The following is a 13,974-nucleotide window of genomic DNA, read 5'->3' as shown; positions in this document are numbered from 1 at the left end:
GGGTGGGAAGGAAGAGAGGGGGAGGGGTGGGTTGCTTTAGGAGGGTATCGGGGGGGAGGATTGGGGAAGGGGCATAGTTGTGACATAAGGGATTCAGGTGTGTACCCAGGAGAGAGTGGAGGGGATAGAGGGGATGGAGGGAGGGTTAATGTAGGTGGAGCAAGGGGGGATGGGCTGTGTTGGGTGGGAGTAAGATGAAGGGGTATAGGGGGAATATGAGTAGGAGGAGGATGGATATCGGAAGTCACTTTGAGTGTGGAGGGAGAAGGAGTTGTGGGATTTGAGGGTGGATGAGGGGTTTCTGTGGCACTCGAGTAGATAATTCTGAATATCTTTGAGAGTTTCTGTAAAGGAGTTGGTTAGGAAGTTTTGTGAGAGAAATTGACTGGAACAGGTAGGAGGTAGAAGTGGGGAAGTAAGATGCAGGAGGGATAGGTATAGGGGAGGGTGTAGAATGTCTTGGCTGGGAGAGGGAGGGGCAGAGTGAGTGACATTACTGGAGTAGGGAGTAAGAGAAAAACCTCATTGACGTTCTTCCATGTAAAGTGAGTCCAAATCTGAATCTGAGAGTTGCCACCTCAGACTCAAATTTCTAGGTGGAACAGTCCTTATAAAATACATTATGGGGGCTGCCATAGTTGGCACATGTGGATGACTGTGCAGAGCAGTTTGATTGAGTATGACCAGGTTGGGCATATAGAGGGCATCTGGCTGTGGAATGGTAATGTTTGACAGGTTGTCCTAAACACCAACAATTCTGGCCTATAAATATCTAGATATCATATGCATTTCTGTGATTTCCATGCATCTTGCATCTTCCATGCAAAAACATAGGTTCTTACTTTCAGGAAAATTAAAGGAAAAAATGTTACTCAACAATAAGTTACATTTTTGTTACATTCCTTTTCAGCTGCACATGAGATAATAAAATAATAAAAGAGTAGAGGGCACTTGAAATTTAGTGAATTCTAGTTGTTTTCAGATCTTGTGCTAGGATTATTCAACACAGACCACAGTGTCAGTATCAAAGAAGTATTATCATTGATATAGCCTTCTTCTTCTTGTCTATCAGCTTCTGTTTGTCAGAAAACTACCAGTTAATCCCCAATATCAGAATTGTCTTGCAATCCTTAATCTGAGGTTGTGCAGAATAGCAGTGGAATCGTCCTTGCTTACCTATAAATATATGTCACTTCCTGATCAATTTGATAAGCAAACTTTTCTAGGTAAATGTTAATATTTCCCCCCTCAGCTCTCCAGCCTTCCTATTTCCTTTTTTAGCTGAAGCCGGGAGTGCATTTACTTCAGTGAAAACATTTTACAAAATATATGTTTTTCTTATGGCTGTGCAATTATCCCCCATTGCTTTCCCCAGTCACAAGTGGAACAATTCAAAGTTTAGAGGTTTAAACTTGCAAAAAGGCAAAACAAAGGCACCATGATTGTTTAGAACACAAGAATTAAAATAAAACAACATTAGGTATGAAATATACCCCCCCCTAAAAAAAAGAAGAAAAAAAGTAACAAACATAGAATCAAAAGACTTTAAAAGAAGAAGAAAATTTTTTTATATTATATAATATATATATATATATATATATAATATATTATATAAAATATAAATAAATATATATATATATATATAAATATAAAATATATATATATTATATATATATATATATATATATTTTTAATATATATATAATATAAAATTCCACATAAAACATTAAATAAATATACACACAAAAACATATAAACAAAAAACTACAAAACACATAAGATAAGACACATGCTGTAAAAAATATCCAAAAATTTCTCTGGGATGAAAGTGAATTTACTCTATTTAATTCTAACTATACAGAAAATCAAACTCTTTGATATGGAATAATAATAACATATCATGTATTTTTTGTTGCATATATTTAATAAAATTTGTTTATGACAACATACATGTAATAAGGAACACAATACAGTATTTGTAATAATGTTCTTATTTCTGATAACTAGAATTTTGGTTAGCAATGTCACAAAATACAAGTTTGGAATTATCAGCCAAGAAAAACAAATCAGAATATAAATCACATATTAAAATGTATAAACATCTTAACACTTGTCAAAAATCACCTGGATATTTATCATATTGCTTTCTCCATATGGGGATATAGTGAAAAAAAGGAGAAAGCATGTATATATTCAGTATCATTTTACTTGATCCAAGGTACGGAGCGTCAGATGTCAGGATCTTAGGAAAAAATTGCAGCTAGAGATACAATGAAAAGTATAATCTGCTCATGACCAAGTTTTTGGCAAGGAATTTAAATTCCTGTTACTCCAAAAACAATATACTGCCATGAAAGAGACATGATATACAGATGAAAAAGACACTGTCCCTAATGAGATATAACCTCCATTTCAACTTTGTCACATATTACTTTATTAAAAAGATAAACATCTATATTTATTCAGAGGATATCATGTTTTTACTTTTTCTTTCATAAATCTAAATAATGGAAGGGAAAAAGAAGAACGAAAACTAAGTGACAGACAGAAAAAGGGTAAAAGAACAGAAAAAAAAAGGATCAAACTGAAATCAATTCAAAGGAAGTCTTACCATACTCTCTGCAAGAGGTCCTGTTGCCATCATCCTCTGGGGTCAAGAGGGCATAGCCACTGACAATGACAGATCCCTGCTCTGCCAGCCGTGTTGTATCGCTTGCTGCTAGGCTACTGTCTGTTCTTGACCGCTTGTGCTTGGGTGACCCAGATGAACTATTGCTGGAAGAAGCAGAGCTACAGGTTGACATTCTCCGTCTCTTTCCAGGATTAACTTCTGGGTTGCAAGGCTGTTCCTTACTTGCCTGGTTTAAGGGATTTGCCTCAGCAGTATTATTGTACTCCTGGATTACACCATTTGCATCTCTTATGATTGCACCAAGCATCTGCATACATCGGAGAAACTCTTCCAGTGTCACCTTGCCTGTCAGGTCACTGGCATCAACTGACAGCTGCAGGTCCTCTTCCTAAAACCCCACTCAGGGCACTCCATGTCCATCTCATCAGGAACCCTGGTCACCATCTTCAAATATTTGGAGAGTTTGCAGTCCGACTTGCAGTTCTCAAAGCCCTCAAAGTCATTCACTTCACCCTTCTTGTTATTATTGTTGTTGTTCCCAAAGCCTTCAAAGGATTCAGGCTGTGAATCCTCATCACTGTCAAACAGAGCCTTAGGTGTCACCACCGGTGTCAGGTCAGGTGTCTCCTCATCCTCTTTGGTGTAGCACAGTAGGATGTTGCCCTCGTCATTCACCAGCACATAACTGTCCTCTTGCAGCTGCAGTTCCTGAAGCTTGTCATTCTTCTCATCCATGACAGTCCTTTTCTTTGGGGGCTGTTCCTCCTGCTTTGTTTTCTAGACTCTTGTCTTTTTTTCTGCTTGATTCTTCATCTTTTTTCAGCTTGCGCTTCTCTGTAATGTTCATTATGCTGGGTTTATCTTCCTCCTTGGTATTCGCTTTGCTCTCTTAATGCTCTTTTTCTTTCCCTTTTCCTTCTTAGTCTCTCTCTCTTCCTTTTCTTTTTATTGTCTTTGTCATCCTTTTCCTTTTTGGTATCTTTGCTTTCTCGGTCTTCTTTCTTTCTGCTATCCTTGTCATCTCTTTCTTTTTTGTCTTTCACCTCTTTTCTACTATCCCGTTCTTCCTTGTCCCGTTTGCTTTCCTTCTCATCTCTCCTCCTCTTCTTTCTTATTTTCACTCTTATGCTTTTCATCTTCCCGGTTTTCCATCCTTTTTGTGTTTTGATGAATGCTTATCATTTCCCTCTATTTTTCCCGTCTGTCTTCTGACCACTTTGTTTACTGTCTGACTTACTACTTGACTTCTCTGATTTGCGGACTTTTTGTCTAGCTTCTCCTTGGATCTACTGTCAGTTTTATCATTTGATTGCTCCCAGACTTCTCACTAGACTTCTTTTTAGACTTTTCACTAACCCTTTTCGCTGGACCCTTTCTTTCAGACTTTTCATTTGGGGTGTCCCCCCTGTTCTTGCCTTTGAGGACTTGTCGCTGGATTGATGGCTAGAGCGTTCCTTGTCCTTTTCTCCCGAACTCTTCCCCCGAGCCTGAGCTGGAGCCTTCCTTGTGGGAGCTGGAGGAGGACTCATGGTGATGGCCCCTTGAAAAGGTTCTCTGTCACCATCATGGTCCTTGTCCCTCCGGGGATGCTTCTTGTCCCGGTCTCTGTGGGAGTGGTGGGTCATCACGGGACTTAGAGTGCTTCCTGTCTTTTTCCTTGCTGTGGCGTGACTCCTTGTCCTTGTCCTTATCCTTGTCTTTCTCTCTGTCTTTGTCTCTGCTGTGGGAGTCTGCTTGCTCTTGTATTCACTCTTTCCCTTGCTAGACTGTGTGATGATTCATAATCAGAGTAGTGTTTTTCCTGGTAGCGGGGGCGATCCCCCTGTCGTCCTTTGTTATCACTATCACTGAGTTCTGAGCTTGGAGGAGGGGATTTCACCTTCTGCTTCTCAGACTTGGCTTTCTCTTCAGCTTCTGACTTTTCAGATGTAACACTCACCTTTGAGATGGAGGCCTTGCTCTCTTGTGAATCCTCATCTAAAATCACCAGGCTTGTACCAGACAGCATTGTGTCATCCTTTTTTCCCCGCCCAATGCTGGAGTAGGTGTCTGCCATGGGTGTCTCCGAGGGGGTTGCAGTGGCTGACTTGCTTGAGAGTTAGAAGGTTCTGGGGGCTTGGTTCCATATCTTCAGCCTCTTTCATGGGTTCACTTTCAAGGGAAGATTTGGATGCCTCTTCATTTCCCCAGCAGCTGGCTTCTCATCAACAAGTGGGGTGGAGGTGGTGGAGCGCAGATCCTGCATTGATTTGGGGCTCTCATCCAGTTTTTAAAGATTCTCTTGTGACTTCCTACTGCTAGGTGATCCTTTACCTGAGAGTGGGGGGGAAGGTAAGGCCAGAGGAGTTGGATGATATGCTGTCAAGAGACTGGTCATCAAAAAGAGGTAGAGGGGCTGGCTTGGTTGCTAGCATTGGCTTGCTATCCTGTTTTTCATCCAAGTTTTGTCTTTCAACATGCCCTGTGAGAGCATCTGGTTGATCTTCTGCCTTTTTATACTGGTTATAGCTCCCAAATCCGTCCCTTGAGCATTATCATCTACAGACTGAAAAAGTGCAAAGCAAAGATGAATGTAATTTACAACAACGGGAAAAATGTGGGGGCTTCTAAATGTATTTCTTTATTTGATTACAAAAAAAACTAATAAAGCCTACACTAACTAAATAAATTTCCCTTCCAACATATGCACACAAGATATATGCATGACTGCTTCCCTCAGTGAGTCTCAATATCCACTTTAATTAACCCCAACTCTTGCAGTTTCAATAAAGGGACCAAGCAACACAGACCTTCATCACTGGCATCTGAGGTGTTGGCGGTGTTTGTGCAAGCTATCAGGGGACTCTCTGCCAATATGTCCATCCTCTTCTGATGAGATACATCTGTTCTCCATGGGGATCAGCTTGGCTTAGTTTCATGTATTCATGCCTTGATGGGCTGCCCAGTGTCTTGTGGTTTCCTTATTTGTGCCTATTAAGAATAATTATTCAATTTAATTTATCACTTGATTGTGTTGCAATAGTCCTATCAATGACTTCCAACTTTATTACAATAGGCTTATTCAAAATTCAGTTGCCTCCTGAGACTTTGCATGATATACTTGCATCCGAAACATCTTCCACTTCTCTGTCATATGGGTTTTAAAATTTATATTATTATTTCCTGAAAACATAAGGACACCCTAAAATCTTAAAGATTCTTCAATGGGTCACAACCTTGTCCTGCTCTCTTTTGGGCTTTGTCAATCTGCAGAAGGTGTAGACGGTATCCGCCCATAGGGAAGATTAGTGGCTTAATCTTTTGGGTCAACACCGTGTGATGATGGCATCGATGCCAGACCAGATGCCCAAGCTGTATGAAGGGGAAATGAGTATAAAAATCAGAGGATATGTGTGGAGAAGAGAGAAAAAAGGTAAAGAAAAGGAGAAAGAGCAAAAAAGGATAATAAACAATAAAAAATCAGAGGGAAGAAAAAATAGAAAAATTAAGACGGCAAAATAATGAGCAAAGAACTGTATAAGAAAGGTGCCATTCTTCTTTTCAACATCAACCCTTTTACTTTACCCTCACAATGAAACTACTATTTTTTTACTGAAACTGCACTGTAACAAACAAGTGATCCAAAGACCCAGATGTACACACTAAAATCAACAGACTTAACTTTTTGTACATGCCTTGCGCACGGCCATCACGCAGTTTGTTTTTGTTTTAGGAGGTCTTTTCCAAGTGTTCTTTTTCAAGACTTTTGACATATGCCTTCTACACGACTGCCGTAGGTTTTGGAAGGCAGGCTGCAAGAGATTTCAAAGTGAATATAAAAACAATACATTACAAGGGAATATAATTTTCAAATTCAGGAACACTTGATGAATAATATTTGGCACATCTAAAAATTATCTAAACTACAAGTTAGGCCTAGAGTTCAGAGTAGTCTGGACTGGACAAAAAGGAACCGCTCTTTCCCTTTTTCTTAACAGTTTTAATTCCATACCCATGGAAATGGCTAAAGTCACCATGAGATATTTATGCATTAGCAGTATGGCTGTAACTGTCATAATTCACCCTTTTGCTGGCACACTAGAGCTCCTCATAAACTGAATGGGCCCGCTGCAGGTAGCAAGAATGTGTCTGGATTTGTAAATTTTTTTGGCCCAGCATCATAGGGGTTATGATCCTCAAACCTCAACCTTGTCAAGTTGCCATTCAAATTTGAATTAACCTCAACCAACAGGAGATCTAACTCTTGGTGGACTGCTTGAATAGTAAGATGGGGGTGAGTTTGGTAGTACACTGAGTTTATCTAGTTCCATCTGTACATCTGGTTATATTTTCTATAACCATGATTGAAAGAGAGCAGACTAAAGTGGGTAAAATGCCTATTACATAAATATCTTTCCTGAAATTCTAACTGCTGAAGGATGGGGAAAAATCTGCTAGGGTGACAGGTACTTTCATAACATTAAAAACATATATAATATTTACTGTTATATATAATATCTTCTGTTACCTTCCAACAGCTCTTACTTGAATAAAATCACCCTGCCCCACCTAGTGTTTATGGTTTATTATCACTATCAAGTCTAACACATATCCACTGATTTTTTTTACTACTCCTGTTTTTTACTACTCCTGTTTCATTCCTGACCCTCTTCATATACTAAACTGAATGTGATGCGTAGTTTCGGTGTGACTGTGGACACAAATATAAATAGATTAATGAACTACGATTTCCCAGCGGTACACAGGGTGGAGGCCATCCAAGTGAGATCCTATCTTCAGGGACACTATGATCGACCTCAAGAACCTATTTCTCCTATCATTACCTGTGGTGCATATGTTATGGGAAAATGAAAATTAGAAATATAAACAATAAAATAACACTATGTTACTGCGCGATGATAAAACTACGCAGACAGATAATATAGAGTCTCTTCACCAAAAACAGGCTAATACCATCTTGAATACAGCTAACGGAGGATACTAATACACCAGATGATGACCAAACAGCAAATATGTACCTGCAGAAAAAGGGCTAATAGCATTCCAAACAGGAGGCATGGAGTTGTTTATACAATGCTGAATGTTTCCCATGGGTTTGGGCCAGTCAGTCACATATCCAAAAGATTTGCCACTCATGAAAGCTATATACCCAAACCTGGTCAGTGCAGCCATGAGGCCACGCCAATTTCAAAGGGTCAAGCACTTCTTTAAACACAAGCAAGCAACTTACAGTGGTTGATAATCAAGAGGGAGGAGGGGGGGCAATGGGTTTACCCTCAGCAGGAGAATACCCTGGAGAACCCCAATTCCCCATGGGTTTCCTATGATGAAGGAGTAAAAAGACAGAGACAGAAAGATGGACAGAGCTATGGCTGTCTCTGGCAAGATTTACCAAATTTTATTTGAATTGACAACAACAGGCCACATCCATGACAATTACAAATGCTTTGCCTGAATGGAAGGCACTGATCTGAGATGCACAGATTAGAAAATTTTCCAAAACAATCCCTCTTGAAACCATCCCAATTGGAAATAACATCTCCTGTCAATACATACTAGCCGAATCGCAGTAATAATGCATCAATTCCCCATGGTAGATTTCATATATAATTTTCATTTGGCCTTTTTATGTTCTTTATACCACAATTTCTTTGCATATACATTATGCCCGTCTCATTTATCAAGGTCGATATGTTAATGTTGGTACCTAAGGAATCACTGTTTGCATTTATCTAAAACATTGCCATAATAATGTATAGCTGAAATTCTTATTAGTGTTTTTATTTAAAGAAACATTAGGCGCTGACTGGGAATACTAATGTCCTGAAAACAAAATTTCTAAAATAACGATTTCCGTTCAAACATACACCAATGCATGCTTAATAATCACTTCCACTCAATGAATGATAAAACAAAATCAAAATAATCATACATTGTTTCTGCTACATGCATTCACCCCTAAATAACGACGGTACAAGAAATAGAAAAAGAATAAGAAGAAGAAAAAAAATACAGTGATGTATTGGCTTACCTCGTGTCAACATCAGCAGAACATTTCCTTTCGGAACTATCGAAATATTCCTTTCGATTTTAACTGTCCAACGATGGCTTCCACAAGACGATGATCTCCCCGGAGAAGCTGCGTCACTGGGATGTCATTGCAGGCATAAAAAGGGCTGAATAGGTCAATAAGTGGCTCCCGTACTCTGAAGCTCCTTTCCCCTTTCCCCTGAAAACAAAACACAAACCGTGTCGGTCGCTGTTAACATTTTTCCCCTCGCTCTTTTGGTACATAATTTTTTACGCTCTTTTCTTTTAATTAATTAACACAACTTTTTTTTTTAATTTTCCTTTTTTTTGGTAAATATTATGGAGATTCAGATAGTCCTCCCTCCTGTCGCACAAAAAGAACAAAGCAACAAATGTCCGCGAGGTTAATTATTTAATGTTCTCATTACTTTAGTAATAGACAACTCATTTTATACAAAATTTCCCCCCCCCCCCCCCCTTAATGCCAATTTCATTTGCTTCACTATCTGCAGTAGTCTATGCCGATCTATCTAAAAAAGATTTTCGTCTTGATATATTGCGACTTATATCTCAAGAGGACTCTCCAGTTACTATGATCAGATTTGCAAGTAATATATATATATATATATATATATATATAGATATATATTATATATATATATATAATATATAGATATATACATTATATCAGTGTTACATGCTTTCTCTTTTACTGTTTGCTTCTACAGCGGAAACAGCAAACTTCAATCTTACCTTTAATCATCATCGGCCATCATCATTAATAATAACAATGATATAGGTAATATAAGGATGATAACAACAACAGGTTAATAATAAATATAATAATAATAATAATAATAATAATAATAATAATAATAATACAATAATAATAACCTACAGTAATAATAATAATAAATATTAATGATATAAAATAATAATAATTGATAATAATAATAATAATAGTTAATAATAATAAATAATTAATAATAATAATAACAAAATTACGGATAATAATAATCACAAATAATATTACTTATTGTTGTCATTATTATTATTATTATTATTATTATTATTATTATTATTATTATCATTACCATTTTTATTATTATTATTATCATTATTATTATTATTATTATTATTATCTTATTATTATTATTATTATTATTGTTGTTGTTATTATTATTATTATTATTATTATTATTATTATTGATTATTATTCTTATTATTATTAATTAATTATTTATTATTATTATTATTATTATTATTATCATCATCATTTTTACTATCACGATCATTATTATTATGATCATTAATATCATGATGACTATTCTCATTAGTATCATTATTATTAATGATATCATTATTATTGTCATTGTTCTTCTTCTTCTTCTTCTTCTTATTATTATTATTATTATTATCATCATTATTATTATTATTATCATCATTACCGTTATTATTATTATCATTATTATTATTATCATCATACTGCTGTTAATAATAATGATGATAATAATGAATATTACTATGAATAATAGTTTTATAATTATCATTGTCATTATCATCATTACTGTCATTATTATTATTATCATTATTATTATTATTATTATTATTATTATTATTATTATTATTATTCTATTATCATTATTATCGTTATTGTCGTTGTTGTTGTTGTTGTTGTTATTATTATCAATAATATCATTATCATTGTTACTCTTATCAATTTTCTTATCAGTTTTATTGTTATCATTTTTATTACCATTATTTATCTAACTGTTATTATCGTTTATTATTATATAATTGTTATCATTTTTATAATATCATTACTGGTCATTAGCCTTATCATTGTTTTCATTATCAATGATAATGATAAGATAATATGTTTGTTGCTAGTATCAGTATCAGCATTATGATTATTATCAATCATTATTATTACCTTTTTTAACCATTATCAATTATTTTTCTCATTATTATTATTATTATTATTATTATTATATTATTATTATTATTATTATTATTATCAGTATTGTTATTATTATTATTATTGTCCTTATTCAATTCCGTTTTTATTGTTTTATCATTATCCACTCTTGATATTATTTCTTATCATTATTTCTATATTATCATTATTATTTTATTATTTATTATATTATTATTATATTATTATTACATTATTATCATAAGTATCACCATTATCATTATTATTATTATTATTATTATCATTATTTGTTATCTTACTACTACTAACTACTTATTGGAATCATTTATCATTGTTTTTATTATTATTATTGTCATTAACACTATTTTCAATATTCTAATTTATCATTAACGTCCATTATTGTCATCATTGTTAATTTTTTGTTTATCATTATTATGATTAATCATTATTATGATTATCATTTTTATGTTATTATTTATTATTATTATTTATCATAATAAATAATTATTATTTATTATGATACTATATATTACTATTACCATTATTATTTTGATAATAATCTCATTATTATTATTGTTATTATTATTATGTTTATCCTTATCATAATCATTACTGTATCATTCTTCATTGCTATCATTGCAATTTTTATTATCATTATTACTGCTAATATTGTTAGCATTATAATTGTTTATTACTTTTAATACTATCACTGCCCATTTTATTAACGTTATTGTTATATTTTTTGTTCTTTATCCTTCAGCCCCCCTTTCTCTTATACTTCACACACACACACACACACACACACCACACACAACAACACACACACCACACAACTCAAACGTGCTGCACACGCAAACCTTCCATGTTTACAACAGATAATAAAATTGAAGTAATATACAACACATCTCAATCAAAATTTTTTTCCTCAATCAGCACCGTTTTATACCGTGGTCTCTTTATCACAGGCATGGCTCCACGAAGATAATTACAGCTAAAAATCACTTTTGATAATTCGAATGAACTACGCTGCTCTTTTAGGGAGAGTTATATGATTAACCGAATTTGCGTTGTAGTTGGATTTTATTGTAATGGATTGCTTATTTATGAAATGCGCGCTCTATAGAGACGGTATACAGCCTTACAAACACACACGTGCAACATACAGTACAATACATAAACACAACACAAAGCAACTGAAAATCAGTCACTCAAACTCAAAATAAAACCTCGCAAACAACTAACCTACAAAGACTCGTAATATCATACAAGTATCCACACATCATACATCAACCACCTAGATTTTCACGGTCTTTTGCCTGTTTACTGTACAAACGAATTCCTGAGACAGTTAAGATTCACACGCCATCACACTGACAAACGTTACCATACCTCCTTTAGAGTTGCTATTAAGATAAAGTAATTTCGCTGGCGGAACAGGACGAACCTGTGCGGGCAGAGCCCAATTGATTTCAATCCATCTCCTTAACCACTCGGACACACGCAGCCCGTTGCGTGGAGATAAAAATGTGATTGATTATGGAAATACCTATAAACTATGTCACGTGTGATACTTGAAATAGAAACGTTTTACAATCAAAATTCAAATACGCCAATACATTGCACAGTTTGTACAACCCAAAAATACGTACGCTTCCGCATACACCTCGTTCTTACGATGTGTGTGTTTGTGGTAATGTGGCATGTAGTAAACACAGACACACACACACACCACACACACACCACACACAGCACACCACACACACACACACACACACACGACACACCACATACACACACACACACACGCACACACTCACACACTACGCACACACACACACCACACACAACACCCACACACACACACACACACCAGCACACACACACAGGACACACACACAGCCAGACACGGAACACATTATATAACTATATATAAATATTATTATATATTATATTATATATTATATATATATATATTACAACATATATGTGTGTGTGTTTGTTGGTGTGTAAACACACACAAACATACACGCACACACACACACACACACACACACACACACACACACACACAACATATATATATATATATATATATATATATATATATATATATTATATAATATATATATATATATATATACTACATATATGTGTGTGTGTTTGGTGTGTGTACACACACACAAGAACGACACAACACCACACACACCACCCACTCACACTCAAACACACACACACACACACACACACACACTCAGTCACACACAGACTCACACACACACACACCACAACACACACACACACACACACCACTCCCACAGACACACACACACACAAAACACACAACACACACACACACACAAACACACACACACACACACACGCACGCACGCACGCACGCACGCACCGACGCACGCACGCACACACACACACACACACACACACCATTTATATATATATATATATCTATATATAATTTATATATAATATGTATATATATATACATACATATATATATATATATACATATATAATATATATATATATTATATATATATATTGACATGTATATATATATTTATATAATTATCTATATATACACCACACATCTTGTTGTTTTGCTTGTGTGTAGACACACACACACACACACACCCACACACACACACACACAGCTGCACACACACGCACAGTGCGCACCACCACACCATACACACACACACACACACACACACACACACACAACAACAACAAAAAAAAACACACACACACACACACACACATATTATATATTATAGATATATTTATAATAATATATATATATATATATATATAATATATTATTCTTCTTCTTTTAACGGTAGGTTTCATGTCCTGGCCGCCGTGGTCACAGCATGATACTTAATTGTATTTTCAATGTGTGATGCTTCTTGGAGTGAGTATGGGGTAGAGTCCCATTTTCCTTCCACGGAAGTGCGGTGTACTTTTAGGTAAATCATTTTCTCTATTTTATCCGGGCTTAGGACCAGCATTTGACTTGGGCTGGCTTGCCCCCAGTGGCTAGGTAGGAATCAAGGGGAGCATGTCTTGGGACCCAAGGGAACAAACTCGGCGGGTCGGTGACCGAACCCTCGAATTTCAGATTGCCGTCGTGCCAAGTCTTGAGTCCGACGCTCTAACCATTTCGGCCACCGCGGCCTTTATATATATTATGTATATAAATATTATATATATGATATATAAATATAATATGTATATATATCATATATACATATATAATATATCTATATATATATATATATATATATAGATTATTCTATGTGTATGTGTGGTGTGGTGAGTGTGTGTGTGTGTGTGTGTGTGTGTGTATGGTTGATAGATA

The 13,974-nt window shown here is 35.4% G+C and overlaps 1 pseudogene; it reads right to left on the bottom strand.

Annotated features, from left to right (window-relative positions):
* Window positions 1–1,975: 1,975 nt before the first annotated feature.
* The window catches only part of LOC119571827, a 12,454-nt pseudogene continuing 455 nt past the window's right edge, over window positions 1,976–13,974 (bottom strand).

Source organism: Penaeus monodon, unplaced genomic scaffold, assembly GCF_015228065.2.
Source record: "Penaeus monodon isolate SGIC_2016 unplaced genomic scaffold, NSTDA_Pmon_1 PmonScaffold_818, whole genome shotgun sequence".
NCBI lineage: Eukaryota > Metazoa > Arthropoda > Malacostraca > Decapoda > Penaeidae > Penaeus > Penaeus monodon.
This window is presented reverse-complemented; position numbering and strand designations above follow the sequence as displayed.